A 15,022-nucleotide genomic window follows, 5' to 3' on the forward strand; every position below is an offset into this window, starting at 1 on the left:
TTCCACGCATAGAAAGTGCCGACAGTAAAAGAGTAGATGTTAGAAATAGAATAGCGACAGGAAACGAAGGCTAGCGGTTGATGGATGTTTTTTTCGAATGGATAATGGTTTCCAGTGGTGTTCCACAGGGTTCAGTGTTGAGTCTCTCGCTGTTTGTTGTGTATATTAATGATTTGGACTTAAATGTGGTGGCATGATTGGGAAATTTGCAGATGACACAAAAATTGGCCGTATAGTTGATAGTGAAAAGGGTAGCTGTTGTCTCCAGGATGATATTGATGGTTTGGGTGGAAAAGTGCCAGATGGAATTCAATCCAGAGAAGTGTGAGGTAATGCATTTGGGGAGCACAAACAAAGCTAAGGAATAAATGGGAGGATATTAGGAGGGATAGAGGAAGTGAGAGACCTTGGTGTGTGTGTCCACAGGTCCCTAAAGCTGGTAGGACAGGCGGGTAAGGTGGTAAAGAAAATGGAATGCTTTCCTTTATTGGGCGAGGCATTGAATACAAAAGCAGGGATGTATAAAATGCTAGTGAGGCCAAAGCTGGAATTTTGTATACACTCCTGGTCGCCACATTACAGGAAGGACACAATTGCTCTGGAGAAAGTACAGAGGAGATTTACAGAATGTAGCCAGGGCTTGAAAATTGCAGCTATGAGGAAAGATTGGATAGGCTGGGTTTGCTTTCCTTGGAACTGAGGAGTAACCTGATTGAGGTGTACAAGATAATGAGAGGCCCAGATAGAGTAGACAGGGATGCCCTGTTTCCCCTGGCATAGAGGTCAATTACCAGGGGGCACAGATTTAAGGTGATTGGTAGAAGGATTAGAGGGGTCATGAGGAAAAACTACTTCACCCAGCGGATGGTGGGTGTTTGGAATTCACTGCCTGGTTTGGTGGTGGAGGCAGAAACACTCAGCTCATTTCAAAAGATACCTGGATCTGCACCTAAAGTGCTGCAACCTGCAACGATATAGGCGGTGCTGGAAGGTGGGATTAAAATGGGCAACTAGTTTTCTTATTTTTTCTTTTTTGGCCAGTGCAGACATGATGGGCTGAATGCCCTCTTTCTGTGCTCTAACTTTTCTATGGTTCTAATTTTAGCTGCTAAATATTAGTATGCTGGAATTCATCAGCAAGAAATGGGTAACATCTGAGTCCAGCTCCCGGGTTAGTTTGTGTGATTAATCTATAAGGGAAAACCACTGCCAGAAGTTAGCACTTTCCCTTCCATTATCATTTCCTTTAACCTGTTCTTCGGCTTGATCACTAGCTGGACAGCTTCTGTACTGTTGATTATTGGCGAATCAAAAGGTAGAGATTATTGAATAAGATTTTGAGGTCACTGGCATGAATTGATTTTATGCTTTCAGTGATGAGAAAGTATGTTCATCCTCGGGCAAATGGTCATTCCCTTTAGCGTGATGGAAAATCTGCAAATAATACAATTGCATTTTACAATGCTTACTGTCATGGAGTTCTAAAAAATATTCAGAGTACCAGATGTGTTTCAGTGCACAAACTAATTTTATTTGGTAAGTGTTGTTTTTGCTGAAGAAATACCACAATCTAGGACTGCCTGAAGAGTTGAAAGGGATTTTAGATGATCTTCACTTGCCCTTTGCCAGTTTGTAGCCTGGTTCTGGTGGACAGCATGATAATGTGTACCATCTACAAGATGCATTGCAGCAGTTCAACGGAGGCTCCTTTGACTGTGCTTTCCAAACTCGACACCTTTTACCGCATGGAAGGACAAGGGCAGCAGATAGATGGGAATGCCACCACCTGCAAATTCCCCTCCAAGTCACTCACCATCCTGACTTGGAAATATATCGCTGTTCCTTCAGTGTCGCTGGGTCAAAATCCTGGAACTCCCTCCCTAACAGCACTGTGGGTGTACCTACATTACATGGACTGCAGCGGTTCAAGAAGGCAGCTCACCACCACCTTCTGAAGGGCAACTAGGGATGGGCAATAAATGCTGGCCTAGCCAGTGAGGCCCACATCCCATGAAAGAATAATGAAGATAAAACCTGCCCTGTCCTTTTAAGGTTGTTGTTCAAGTACTGTCTGTGGTCCTTAGCTTCATATAGAGGCTACTTATTGTTCACAGAATCACAGAGTGCAGAAGAGGCCCTTTGGCCCATCGTGTCTGCACTGACACGTGAGAAACACCTGACCTACCTACCTAATCCCATTTACCAGCATTTGGCCCATAGCCTTGAATGTTATGCCATGCCAAGTGCTCATCCAGGTACTTTTTAAAGGATGTGAGGCAACCCACCTCCACCACCCTCCCAGGCAGTGCATTCCAGACCGTCACCACCCTCTGGGTAAAAAAGTTTTTCCTCACATCCCCCCTAAACCTCCTGTCCCTCACCTTGAACTTACAGCCCCTTGTGACTGACCCTTCAACTAAGGGGAACAGCTGTTCCCTATCCACCCTGTCCATGCCCTTCATAATCTTGTACACCTCAAGCAGGTCGCCCCTCAGTCTTCTCTGCTCCAACGAAAACAACCCAAGTCTATCCAACCTCTCTTCATAACTTAAATGTTTCATCCCAGGCAACATCCTGGTGAATCTCCTCTGCACCCCCTCCAGTGCAATCACATCCTTCCTATAATGTGGCGACCAGAACTGCACACAGTACTCCAGCTGTGACCTCACCAAGGTTCTATACAACTCTAACATGACCTCCCTACTTTTGTAATCTATGCCTTGATTGATAAAGGCAAGTGTCCCATATGCCTTTTTCACCACCCCACTAACATGCCCCTCTGCCTTCAGAGATCTATGGACACACACGCTAAGGTCCCTTTGTTCCTCAGAACTTCCTAGTGTCATGCCGTTCATTGAATACTTCCTTGTCAAATTACTCCTTCCAAAGTGTATCACCTCACACTTTTCAGGGTTAAATTCCATCTGCCACTTATCTGCCCATTTGACCATCCAGTCTATATCTTCCTGTAGCCCAAGACACTCAACCTCACTGTTAACCACCCAGCCAATCTTTGTGTCATCCGCAAACTTACTAATCCTACCCCCCACATAGTCATCTATGTTATTTATATAAATGACAAATAATAGGGGACCCAGCACAGATCCCTGTGGTATGCCACTGGGCACTGGCTTCCAGACACTAAAGCACCCTTCTGCCATCACCCACTATCGCCTACAACTAAGCCAATTTTGAATCCACCTTATCAAACTACCCTGTATCCCATGTGCATTTGCCTTCTTTATAAGTCTCCCATGTGGGACCTTGTCAAAGGCTTTGCTGAAACCCATATAAACTACATCAACTGCACTACCCTCATCTACACACCTGGTCGCCTCTTCAAAAAATTCAATCAAATTTGTTAGCCATGACCTCCCTCTGACAAAGCCATGCTTACTATCCCTGATCAAACCTTGCCTCTCCAAGTGGAGATAGATTCTCTCCTTCAGAATTTTCTCCCAATAGTTTCCCTGACACTGACTTGAGACTCACTGGCCTGCAGTTCCCTGCCTTATCTCTACAACCCATCTTAAATAGCGGAACCACATTAGCTGTTCTCCAGTCTTCTGGCACCTCCCCCGTGGCCAGAGAGGAATAAAAATTTGGGTCAGAGCCCCTGTGATCTCCTCCCTTGTCTCCCTCAGCAGTCTGGGACACAAGTCATCCGGACCTAGAGATTTGTCCACTTTTAAGCCTCCCACAACCTCCCTATATCAATTTGTAACTCCCTATATCAATTTGCTCAAGAACCTCGCAGTCTCTCTCCCCGAGTTCGATACCTTCATCTTCATTCTCTTGGGTGAAGACGGATGTTAAGTATTCATTCAACACTCTACCGATGTCCTCTGGCTCTACCCATAGATTGCCCCTTAGTCCCTTATATGGGCCCTACTCTTTCCTTGGTTATCCTCTTCCCATTGATATACTTAAGAACAAAGAAAAGTACAGCACAGGAACAGGCCCTTTGGCCCTCCAAGCCTGCGCCGATCATATAGCCTGTCAAACTAAAACATTTTGCACTTCCGGGGTCCGTATCCCTCTATTCCCATCCTATTCGTGTATTTGTCAAGCTGCCTCTTAAACACCACTATCGTACCTGCATCCACCACCTCCTCTGGCAGCGAATTCCAGACACCCACAACCCGCTGTATAAAAAAAACCTTGCCCTGCACATCTCCTCTAAAGTTTTCTCCTCTCACCTTAAATCTATGCCCCCTAGTAATTGACTCTTCCACCCTGGGAAAAAGCTTCTGACTATCTACTCTGTCCATGCCACTCATAATTTTGTAAACTTCTATCAAGTCGCCCCTCAATCTCCGTCGCTCTAGTGAGAACAATCCGAGTTTCTCCAACCTCTCCTCATAGCTAATAACCTCCAGGCCAGGCAGCATCCTGGTAAACCTCCTCTGCACCCTCTCCAACGCCTCCATATCCTTCTGATAATGTGGCGACCAGAATTGCACACAATATTCCAAGTGTGGCCTAACCAAGGCTCTATACAGCTGCAGCATGACTTCCCAGCTTTTATACTCAATTACCCCTGCCGATGAAGGCAAGCATGCCATGTGCCTTACTGACTACTTTATCCACCTGTGTTGCCACTTTCAGTGACCCGTGGACCTGTACACCCAGATCCCTCTGCCCGTCGATGCACTTAAGGGTTCTGCCATTTACTGTGTAATTCCTGCCTGTATTAGACCTTCCAAAATGCATTACCTCGCATTTGTCCGGATTAAACTCCATCTGCCATTTCTCCGCCCAAGTCTCCAATCGATCTATATCCCGTTGTATCCTTTGACAATCCTCTTCACTATCTGCAACTCCTCCAACCTTGGTGTTGTCTGCAAACTTACTAATTAGCCCAGTTACATTTTCCTCCAAATCATTTACGTATACTACAAACAGCAAAGGTCCCAGCACTGATCCCTGCAGAACACCACTAGTCACAGCTCTCCATTCAGAAAAGCACCCTTCCACTGCTACACTCTGTCTTCTATGACCAAGCCAATTCTGTATCCATCCTGCCAGCTCACCTCTGATCCTGTGCGACTTTACCTTCTGTACCAGTCTGCCATGAGGGACCTTGTCAAAGGCCTTACTGAAATCCATGTAGATAACATCCACTGCCCTTCCATCGTCGATCATCTTTGTCACTTCCTCGAAAAACTCGATCAAGTTAGTGAACCACGACCTCCCCTTCAGAAAACCATGCTGCCTCTCACTAATACGCCCATTTGCTTCCAAATGGTAGTAAATCCTGTCACGAAGGATGTTCTCCAATAATTTCCCTACCACTGACGTAAGGCTCAGCGGCCTGTAATTTCCTGGATTATCCCTGCTACCTCCTTAAACAATGGAACAACATTGGTCATTCTCCAGTCCTCTGGGACCTCACCAATAGCCAGTGAGGATACAAAGATTTCTGTCAAGGCCCCAACAATCTCTCCCCTTGCCTCCCTCAGTACTCTGGGGTAGATCCCATCTGGCCCTGGGGACTTATCCACCTTAATATTCTTCAAAAGAAAAACAAATATACCTGGAAAAACTCAACAGGTCTGGCAGTATCTGCGGAGAGGAGCACAGTTAACCTTTCGAGTCCATGTGACTCTTCAACAGAACTAAGGAAAAATAGAAAAGAGGTGAAATATAAGCTGGTTTAAGCGGGGGTGGTGGGACAGGTAGAGCTGGATAGAGGGCCAGTGATAGGTGGAGATAGCCAAAAGATGTCATAGACAAAAAGGCAAAGAGGTGTGGAAGGTGGTGATATTATCTAAGGAATATGCTAATTAAGGGTAGAAAGCAGGACAAGCAAGGTACAGATATCCTCGTGGGGGTGGGAGTGGGGTGAAGGGATCGAAATGGGCTAAAAGGTAGAGATAAAACAATGCATGGAAATACATTTAAAAATAATGGAAATAGGTGGGAAAAGAAAAACCTATATAAATTATTGGAAAAAAATTTTTTCCAATAATCTTAATATTCTTCAAGACGCCTAACACCTCTTTTTTGATTTCAACGTGATCCCTATCTACACACTTCCCTAGACAAATCGACCGCTAAGTCCTTCTCTTTGGTGAAAACTGATGAGAAGTACTCATTTAGTATCTCTCCCATTTCTTCTGGCTCCACACACAGATTCCCACCTCTGTCCCTGAGTGGGCCCACCCTTTCCCTGGCTACCCTCTTGCTTTTTACATATGTATAAAAGGCCTTGGGATTTTCCTTAATCCTGGTTGCCAATGACCTTTCATGACCCCTTTTAGCCCTCCTGACTTCTTTGCTTAAGTTTCTTCCTACTTTCTTTATATTCTCCACGGGCTTCATCTGTTCCCAGCCTTCTAGCCCTTATGAATGCTTCCCTTTTCCTTTTGACTAATCTCGCAATATCCTTCGTTATTCAAGGTTCCTGAAACTTGCCATACTTATCCTTCATCCTCGCAGGAACATGCCGGTCCTGAATTCTTATCAACTGACGTTTGAAAGTCCCCCACATGTCAGTTGTTGATTTGCCCTCAAACATCCGCTTCCAGTCTAGATTCCTCAATACCTGCCTAATATTGCTATAATTAGCCTTCCCCCAATTAAGCACCTTAACCCGAGGACTCCTGTTATCCTTATCCACCAGTACCTTGAAACTTACTGAATTATGGTCACTTTTCCCGAAATGCTCCCCTACTGAAACTTCGACCACCTGGCCGAGTTCATTCCCTAATACCAGGTCCAGCATTGCCCCTTCCCTAGTTGGACTATCTACATATTGTCTCAGGAAGCCCTCCTGGATGCACCTTATAAATTCTGCACCATCCAAACCCCGAGCACTAAGTGATTCCCAGTCAATATAGGGAAAGTTAAAATCACCCACCACAACAACCCTATTGCTTTTACATCTTTCCAAAATCTGCCTACATAACTGTTCCTCAATCTCCTGCCGGCAATTGGGAGGCCTGTAGTAAACCCCCAACATTGTGACTGCACCCTTCCTATTCCAGAGCTCTACCCATATTGCCTCGCTGCATGAGCCCTCCGAGGTGTCCTCCTGTCGTACAGGTGTGATATTCTCCTTAACCAGCAGTGCAACTCCCCCACCTCTTCTACATCCCTCTCTATCCTGCCTGAAACATCTAAATCCTGGAAAGTTTATCTGCCAATCCTGTCCATCCTTCAACCAAGTCTCTAATAGCAACAACATCATAGTCCCAAGTAGTAACCCAAGCTCTAAGCTCATCTACCTTGCCTGTTATACTCCTCGCATTGAAACAAATGCATTTCAGACCCTCAGTCTTAGAGAATATCTTGGGATTTTCCCTACTTTTACCAGCCAGAGCTTTCTCATATCCTCTCTTTGCTCTCCTAATTGCTTTCTTAAGCTCCACTCTGCACTTTCTGTTCTCCACTAATGCCTCCGCTGATTTGCTTCCCTTGTACCTGCTAAATGCCTCTCTTTTCCTTCTCATCGTAACCTGAATATCTCTGGTCATCCATGGTTCTCTGGGCTTGTTACTCCTTCCTATCACCCTAGAGGGAACATGTTGAGCCTGTACCCTCCCCATTTCCTTTTTGAACACCCCCCACTGCTCCTCTGTAGATTTCCCCACAAATAGCTGTTCCCAGTTTACTTTGGCCAGATCCTGCCTTATTTTACTAAAATCCGCTCTCCCCCAGTCCAAAACATTTTTTTGCAACTTGTCTATTTCTTTGTCCATAACAGACTTAAACTGTACCATGTTGTGGTCGCTATCACTAAAATGCTCCCCCACCACCACCTCAGCCACCTGTCCAGCTTCATTCCCCAGAATTAGGTCCAGCACTGCGCCGTCCCTTGTTGGACCCTCTACATATTGACCTAAAAAGTTCTCCTGTACACATTTCAAGAACTCCACTCCATCCAAGTCTTAACACTATTTCTATCCCAATTAATGTTGGGAAAGTTGAAATCACCTAATATAATTACCCTATTGTTATTGTTTTTACACACCTCTGCAAATTGTGCACATATTTGCTCTTCAATTTCTCACTGTCTATCTGGGGGTCTATAATAAACTCCTAACAATGTGGCTGCCCCTTTTTTTATTCCTAAGCTCTACCCACAAAGCTTCATTTGATGCCCCCTCCAAGGTATCATCTCTCCTTACTGCAGTAACTGACTCCTTAACTAATAATGCAACACCTCCTCCTCTTTTACCCCCTCCCCTGTCTCGCCTGAAGATTCTATATCCCGGAATGTTGAGCTGCCAATCCTGCTCCTCCCTCAACCACGTTTCAGTGATGACTACTATATCACAATTCCACGTGTCAATCCTCACCCTTAACTCATCCATTTTACCTGTGATACCCCTGCCATTAAAGTAGAGGCCATCCAGCCTTGCCTTACTTCCTTGAAACCTAATGCAGCTATACCCACTCTGACTTGATTGTTTTACTGTACTATGATGTGTCACTATTTTGCTAACATTGTGTCCCCTCCCCCTGCCGAATTAGTTTAAACTCCTCTCAACAGCACTAGCAAACCCGCCTGCAAGGATGTTAGTCCAGCTCTGGTTCAGATGTAGACCGTCCCGCTTGTACAGGTCCCACCTTCTCCAGAAACAGTCCCAGTGATCCAGGAATCTAAAACCCTCCCTCCTGCACCAACTCTTAAGCCATGTGTTCATCTGCGTTATTCTCCTATTTCCGAGCTCGCTAGCACGTGGCACTGGGAGTAATCCAGAGATTACAACCCTAGAGGTGTTTTTTTAGTCTACTTCCTAACTCCCTGAATTCCTAATGCAAGACCTCATCCCTCTTTCTACCTATATCATTGGTACCAACGTGTACCATGACCTCTGCCTTATCACCCTCCCCCTTCAGGATGCCCTGTAGCCGTTGAGTGACATCCTGGACCCTGGCATTAGGGAGGCCACATACCATCCTGGAGTCACGTTGATGGCCACAGTAGCGCCTATCTGTTCCCCTGACTATAGAATCCCCTATTACTATTGCTCTTCCTCTCTTCCTCCCCTCCTGTACAGACAGGCTGCTTGTGGTGCCAGAAACTTGGCTCTGTCTGCACTCCCTGGAGGAACCAGCGCCCTCATCAGCCTCCAAAATGGAATACCGATTTGCGAGCGGGACCGCAGGGGACTCCTGAACTACCTGCCTGCTGAAAGCTTGTCTAGATTTTATAATTGTTTGGCTCTATTTGTTGAACAACAGCATCTTGTTTCTTGAGGGCAGAAGAACAGGGAATGCAATAAAAATGATTATTCATTTGAGATTTGACATTTATACAAGAATAGATACATCTGGATTGAGGCTGACAGACACAACTTACATGAATAGATTTGAACTTGAATATTACAGCATTGTTTTCACTATTGCAAGTGATGAAATGAATTGCATAACAGTTCACCGTAGCAAGGGGGATGGTAGTATAGTGGCAATCTTACTGGACTATTAATCCAGAGGCCTGAGCTAATGCCTTGGAGACATGACTTTGAATACCGCCAGATGGGGAGATTTAAATTTAATTGATTCAGTTTAAATCTTCCCACCTTTGACATGGACATCATAGGCAATAAGTAGCTCTACATCAGAAACCAAACCACTTTCATCAACACACAAGGTTACCGTGAAATCAGGGTTCAGCTTTTCTCCATGTTGCTTGCTATTCTGGGAGTTGTCCCTGTACCTTCATCTTAAAGCAGTTCACTGTGCTTACACACACCTGGATAGGCTGGAGTTTGAGGCTGGAATTCTTAGAGACCAAGGCTACCCCAACATGTGCGTTTGCCTACAAAGCTTGCAGAACACTGGGTGAAAGGTGCTTGCTGCCATCATTTATTATGTAGCTTACAGTAAGAACGCTGAAGGTGTGATACAGGTAATAGAATTGCTGGGTGAAGCCCTATACCATATTGCTCCCAGAGAGAGGTATTAGTGACCATTAAATGAAAGGCATCATTCACATCATCCACTACATCAGGGTGAAGAGGATGTCCAAGAACATCCATTTCCATCTGTAAGAAATATCCAAAACCAACTGATTAGGGAGACTGTCTTATGACTACTCTGCAAGAAGAGTCCTGTGTGCATCTAACCCCATTTGTTCATGTGTGTCCTTTCTGCATATTGTGCAAACTCTACAAGTTACACAGCTCCATCATTGAAACCATTTTGTAATGCAGTGATGTGAGTACGGTGGCCTGTTCATATCCTTCCTGTGATTTCAAAGTATGTTAACATAGTGGCTGTGCTACTGGATTAGTCATCAGGAGACTAATGACCAGGAGCTCTTTTTAATTCATTCACAGGGTGTGGGCTTCACTGGCTGGGCCAGCATTTATTGCCCATCCCTAGTTGCCCTTGAGAAGGTGGCGGTGAGCTGCCACCTTGAACCGTTGCAGTTCGGTGGTAGGTACCCCACAGTGCTGTTAGGAAGAAAGTTCCAGGATTTTGACCCAGCAACAGTGAAGGAACGGCGATATATTTCCAAGTCAGGATGGTGACTGACTTGGAGGGGAACTTCCAGGTGGTGGTGTTCCCATCTGTCTGCTGCCCTAGTCATTTTGGATGGTAGTGGTCGTGGGTTTGGAATGTGCTGTAGAAGGAGCCTTGGTGAATTCTTCAGTACATCTTGTAGATGGTACACACTGCTGCTACTGTGCGTTGGTGGTGGAGGGAGTGAATGTTTGTGGATGTGGTGCCAAACAAGCAGCCTGCCTTGCCCTGGATGGTGTCAAGCTTCTTGTGTTGTGAGAGCTGCACTTACCCAGGCATGTGGGAGTATTCCATCACACTCCTGACTTGTGCCTTGTAGATGGTGGACAGGCTTTGGGGAGTCAGGAAGTGAGTTACTCGTCACATGATCCCTAACCTCTAACCTGCTCTTGTAGCCACAGTATTTATATGGCTAGTCCAGTTCAGTTTCTGGTCAATGGTAACCCCCAGGATGTTGATAGTGGTGGATTCAGTGATGGTAATGCCATTGAACATCAAGGGGCGATGGTTGGATTCTCTCTTGTTGGAGATGGTCATTGTCTGACACTTCGTGTGTCATGAATGTTACTTGCCACTTGTCAGCCCAAGCCTGGATATTGTCCAGGTCTTGTTGCATTTGGACATAGCCTGCTTCAGTACCTGAGGAGTCGCGAATGGTACTGAACATTGTGCAATCATCAGCGAACATCCCCACTTCTGACCTTATGTTGGATGGAAGGTTATTGATGAAGCAACTGAAGATGGTTGGGCCAAGGACACAGTTTAAATCCTATCATAGCAATTTAAATTCATTTAACTAAATAAAAACCTGGAACAAAAAGTTAGCATCTTTAAAGGTGACCAAGAAACTACAGAATTGTCATAAATGTTATAATGTCCTTTAGGGAACAGCCTTATCCAGTCTGACCTCTATAGGAACAGTAGTAGGCTATTCAGCCAGTTGAAACTGCTCTGCCATTCAGTTAGATCATGGCTGATCATCTACCTGAAGGCCACTTTCTCACTCTATCTCCATATCCCTTGATGTCATTGAGGTCCTGATATGTGACTCCACACCCACAATAATGTGGTTGACATTTAACTGACCTCTGAAAAGGCCATGCAAGTCACTCAGTTGTTTCAAGAAGGTAGCTCACTGCCACCTTGGGCAATTAGGGATAAGCAATAACTCCTGGACTTGCCAATGACACTAACATCCCATAAATGAACTTTTAAAGAATCACAGAATCTTACAGTGCAGAAGAGGCCCTTCGGCCCATCGAGTCTGCACCAACATGTGAGAAACACCTGACCTACCTACCTAATCCCAATTACCAGCACTTGGCCCTTGGCCTTGAATGTTATGACGTGCCAAGTGCTCACCCAGGTACTTTTTAAAGGATGTGAGGCAACCTGCCTCCACCACCCTCCCAGGCAGTGCGTTCCAGACCGTCACCACCCTCTGGGTAAAAAAACGTTTTTCCTCTCATTCCCCCTCTAAACCTCCTGCCCCTCACCTTGAACTTATGTCCCCTCATGACTGACCCTTCAACTAAGGGGAACAGCTGCTCCCTATCCACCCTGCCCATGCCCCTCATAATTTTGTACGCCTCGATCAGGTCGCCCCTCAGTCTTCTCTGCTCCAACGAAAACAACCCAAGTCTATCCAACCTCTCTTCATAACTTAAATGTTTCATCCCAGGCAACATCCTGGTGAATCTCCTCTGCACCCCCTCCAGTGCAATCACATCCTTCCTATAATGTGGCGACCAGAACTGCACACACTACTCCAGTTGTGGCCTCACCAAGGTTCTATACAACTCTAACATGACCTCCCTACTTTTGTAATCTATGTGTCGATTGATAAAGGCAAGTGTCCCATATGCCCTTTTCATCTCCCCACTAACATGCCCTTCCGCCTTCAGAGATCTATGGGCATACACGCCAATGTCCCTTTGTTCCTCAGAACTTCCTAGTGTCATGCCGTTCATTGAATAATTCCTTGTCAAATTACTCCTTCCAAAGTATATCACCTCACACTTTTCAGGGTTAAATTCCATCTGCCACTTATCTGCCCATTTGACCATCCAGTCTATATCTTCCTGTAGCCCAAGACACTCAACCTCACTGTTAACCACCCAGCCAATCTTTGTGTCATCCGCAAACTTACTAATCCTACCCCCCACATAGTCATCTATGTCGTTTATATAAATGACAAATAATAGGGGACCCAGCACAGATCCCTGTGGTATGCCACTGGGCACTGGCTTCCAGACACTAAAGCACCCTTCTGTCATCACCCTCTGTCTCCTACAACTAAGCCAATTTTGAATCCACCTTATCAAATTACCCTGTATCCCATGTGCATTTGCCTTCTTTATAAGTCTCCCATGTGGGACCTTGTCAAAGGCTTCGCTGGAATCCATATAAACTACATCAAGTGCATTACCCTCATCTACACACCTGGTCACCTCCTCAAAAAATTCAATCAAATTTGCTAGCCATGACCTCCCTCTGACAAAGCCATGCTGACTATCCCTGATCAAACCTTGTCTCTCCAAGTGGAGATAGATTCTCTCCTTCAGAATTTTCTCCAATAGTTTCCCTACCACTGATGTGAGACTCACTGGTCTGTAGTTCCCTGGCTTATCTCTACAACCCATCTTAAATAGTGGAACCACATTAACTGTTCTCCAGCCCTCTGGCACCTCCCCCGTGGCCAGAGAGGAATTAAAAATGCTGAACATACTGATAACTCTCCTTTTTGCCACTGCAGGATGGGTTTAACACTCAATAGGAATTCTGTGCTCATTCATGGTGCTAGCTGCGGCCCAGGATATCATGTGGTAGCTGGCTGCAGACTTATGGTGAGCCTCTTGGGAATGAGATGTCTCTGTGTGTTGCACTTCTACTGCTTAGGCAACCTGGCACAGCTTCCGTTCTGACTTGCATGGGCATTTCAGGGAGCACCTATAGGCAGCAGCATCACATGAGTGAATTCCTGAAATGCTGTAACTACTTGAGCTCAGCTTGGTCTGGTCAGTGATTACAAGGAATTGCAATCAGGTCTGATGCATGCTTGCTTGTACCAATAGCCTGGTGGTGTGAAGCTAACATTCCCTCCAACCTGTTCCCATGACCTTAATGATAGCACTGGGTGGTTATAGGGGCTGGCCTCTACATAATGCTGGGGACATTTTATCTGGATGTGTCTGCAGCTCTCGGGAGTATTGCAATAAAGCCTTTTGTGATGCAGCTGAAAACCCTTTTTGATTCCCCCACTGTCAGTTTGCAGTATTAGCCCCCCTCCCCATGTACATGAAGAAAGTGACATACGTGGCAGTATGTACACTGGAATCTTGGAAGCTATGAGTAATCTTTTTTTAACCTTGCCTTAACTGCCATTAAATGACTTGCAGTGTTGTACTGGCATCCAGAGATGTCATAAAGACAGCCATTATTGCCAATGCCCAATCTTTCCACTGTACCCGAGTAACAGCACAGACAGACCACCCCCTCCTCAGCTTAGAAGGACTTCTAGATGCCCATCTGAATAATATGGCTGTATATCACTTAGACCATGGTATTTCTGTCATTATCCCCAGTGCCTGGCTGCAGCCTGGTCCTTTATCTTCTGTAAGGCTTGAAATTCAGCAACAACCTATGTTTTCCCCATGTCCTCTTTCTCTCCTCTGCTCCACACCCCGGCTCTGATACAGCAAATCACTGCCAGCACCACCATGAGGTCACCCAACATTATTCTAATTCACTGCTGACAAGAAACTGGCTGAAACCAGGGTTTGGGGGGTGGGAAACATGCGTCGTGGCCTTGGAGGATGAAGGTGGCTAGGGTTTCTGCATGGCACCGATTTTAAACCAAGAATGGGAGCATAATTGGGACTGTTGTTTGGATCCACTGCACTTTTGGGAATTATTGTAGCTGCTGCACACATGATAAACTTGAATTTGCTCCCTTCTGTGTTCTGATTCAATGAAGATGCCCTGCAGTTAATGTAAAAACTGCCCTAAGGCACTTCACAAAATGGATCGTGAAGCAAATCCGGTAGGGAGAGACTGTGGGAAGTACAGAGGCAGAGCCAAGAAACTGTTTTCAGGAGATTTATTAAGGCGGGGGAGAGCAGTGGAGGGTGTGAGCAGGGCCATTCTATCCCCTCATACTTTTTCAAATCGGATTAAATTTCTTACAGCTAAGAATCATTGTGTGTGTGTATTTCAAACCACAGGCATTCAGGGCTTGGATTGCAAACATCCATGGCTCCCGTTTAATTTGGGACTTGTACATATTTGTTTCTTGATATTCCTGTTTAGCCTATCATTTTGGACAATCATTTTTGTAAGGATGGCACATTGCATTTTCCTGCATCCTGCAAACAAGCCTAGTTTCTTTGAAAATGTATTATAGAATAAAGTGTGCACTTGCCCCTAGTTGGTAGGCCTCTTGCCTCAAATCAGACGGTCCATTCTAAGGTTTTAAGGACATGATTGAGGGAGTGCTGCATTGTTGCAGCTGCTGTCTTTCAGTTGAGATGTTAAACCAAAAGCCTGT

The 15,022-nt window shown here is 45.4% G+C and overlaps 1 protein-coding gene across 2 annotated transcripts in view; it reads left to right on the forward strand.

The window, feature by feature from the left end:
• The window catches only part of ints6l (integrator complex subunit 6 like), a 197,686-nt gene that overhangs the window by 43,802 nt on the left and 138,862 nt on the right, over positions 1–15,022 (forward strand). The gene's annotated exons all lie outside the window — the stretch shown is intronic.

The sequence above is a fragment of the Cetorhinus maximus genome, chromosome 8, assembly GCF_964194155.1.
Source record: "Cetorhinus maximus chromosome 8, sCetMax3.hap1.1, whole genome shotgun sequence".
Lineage (NCBI taxonomy): Eukaryota > Metazoa > Chordata > Chondrichthyes > Lamniformes > Cetorhinidae > Cetorhinus > Cetorhinus maximus.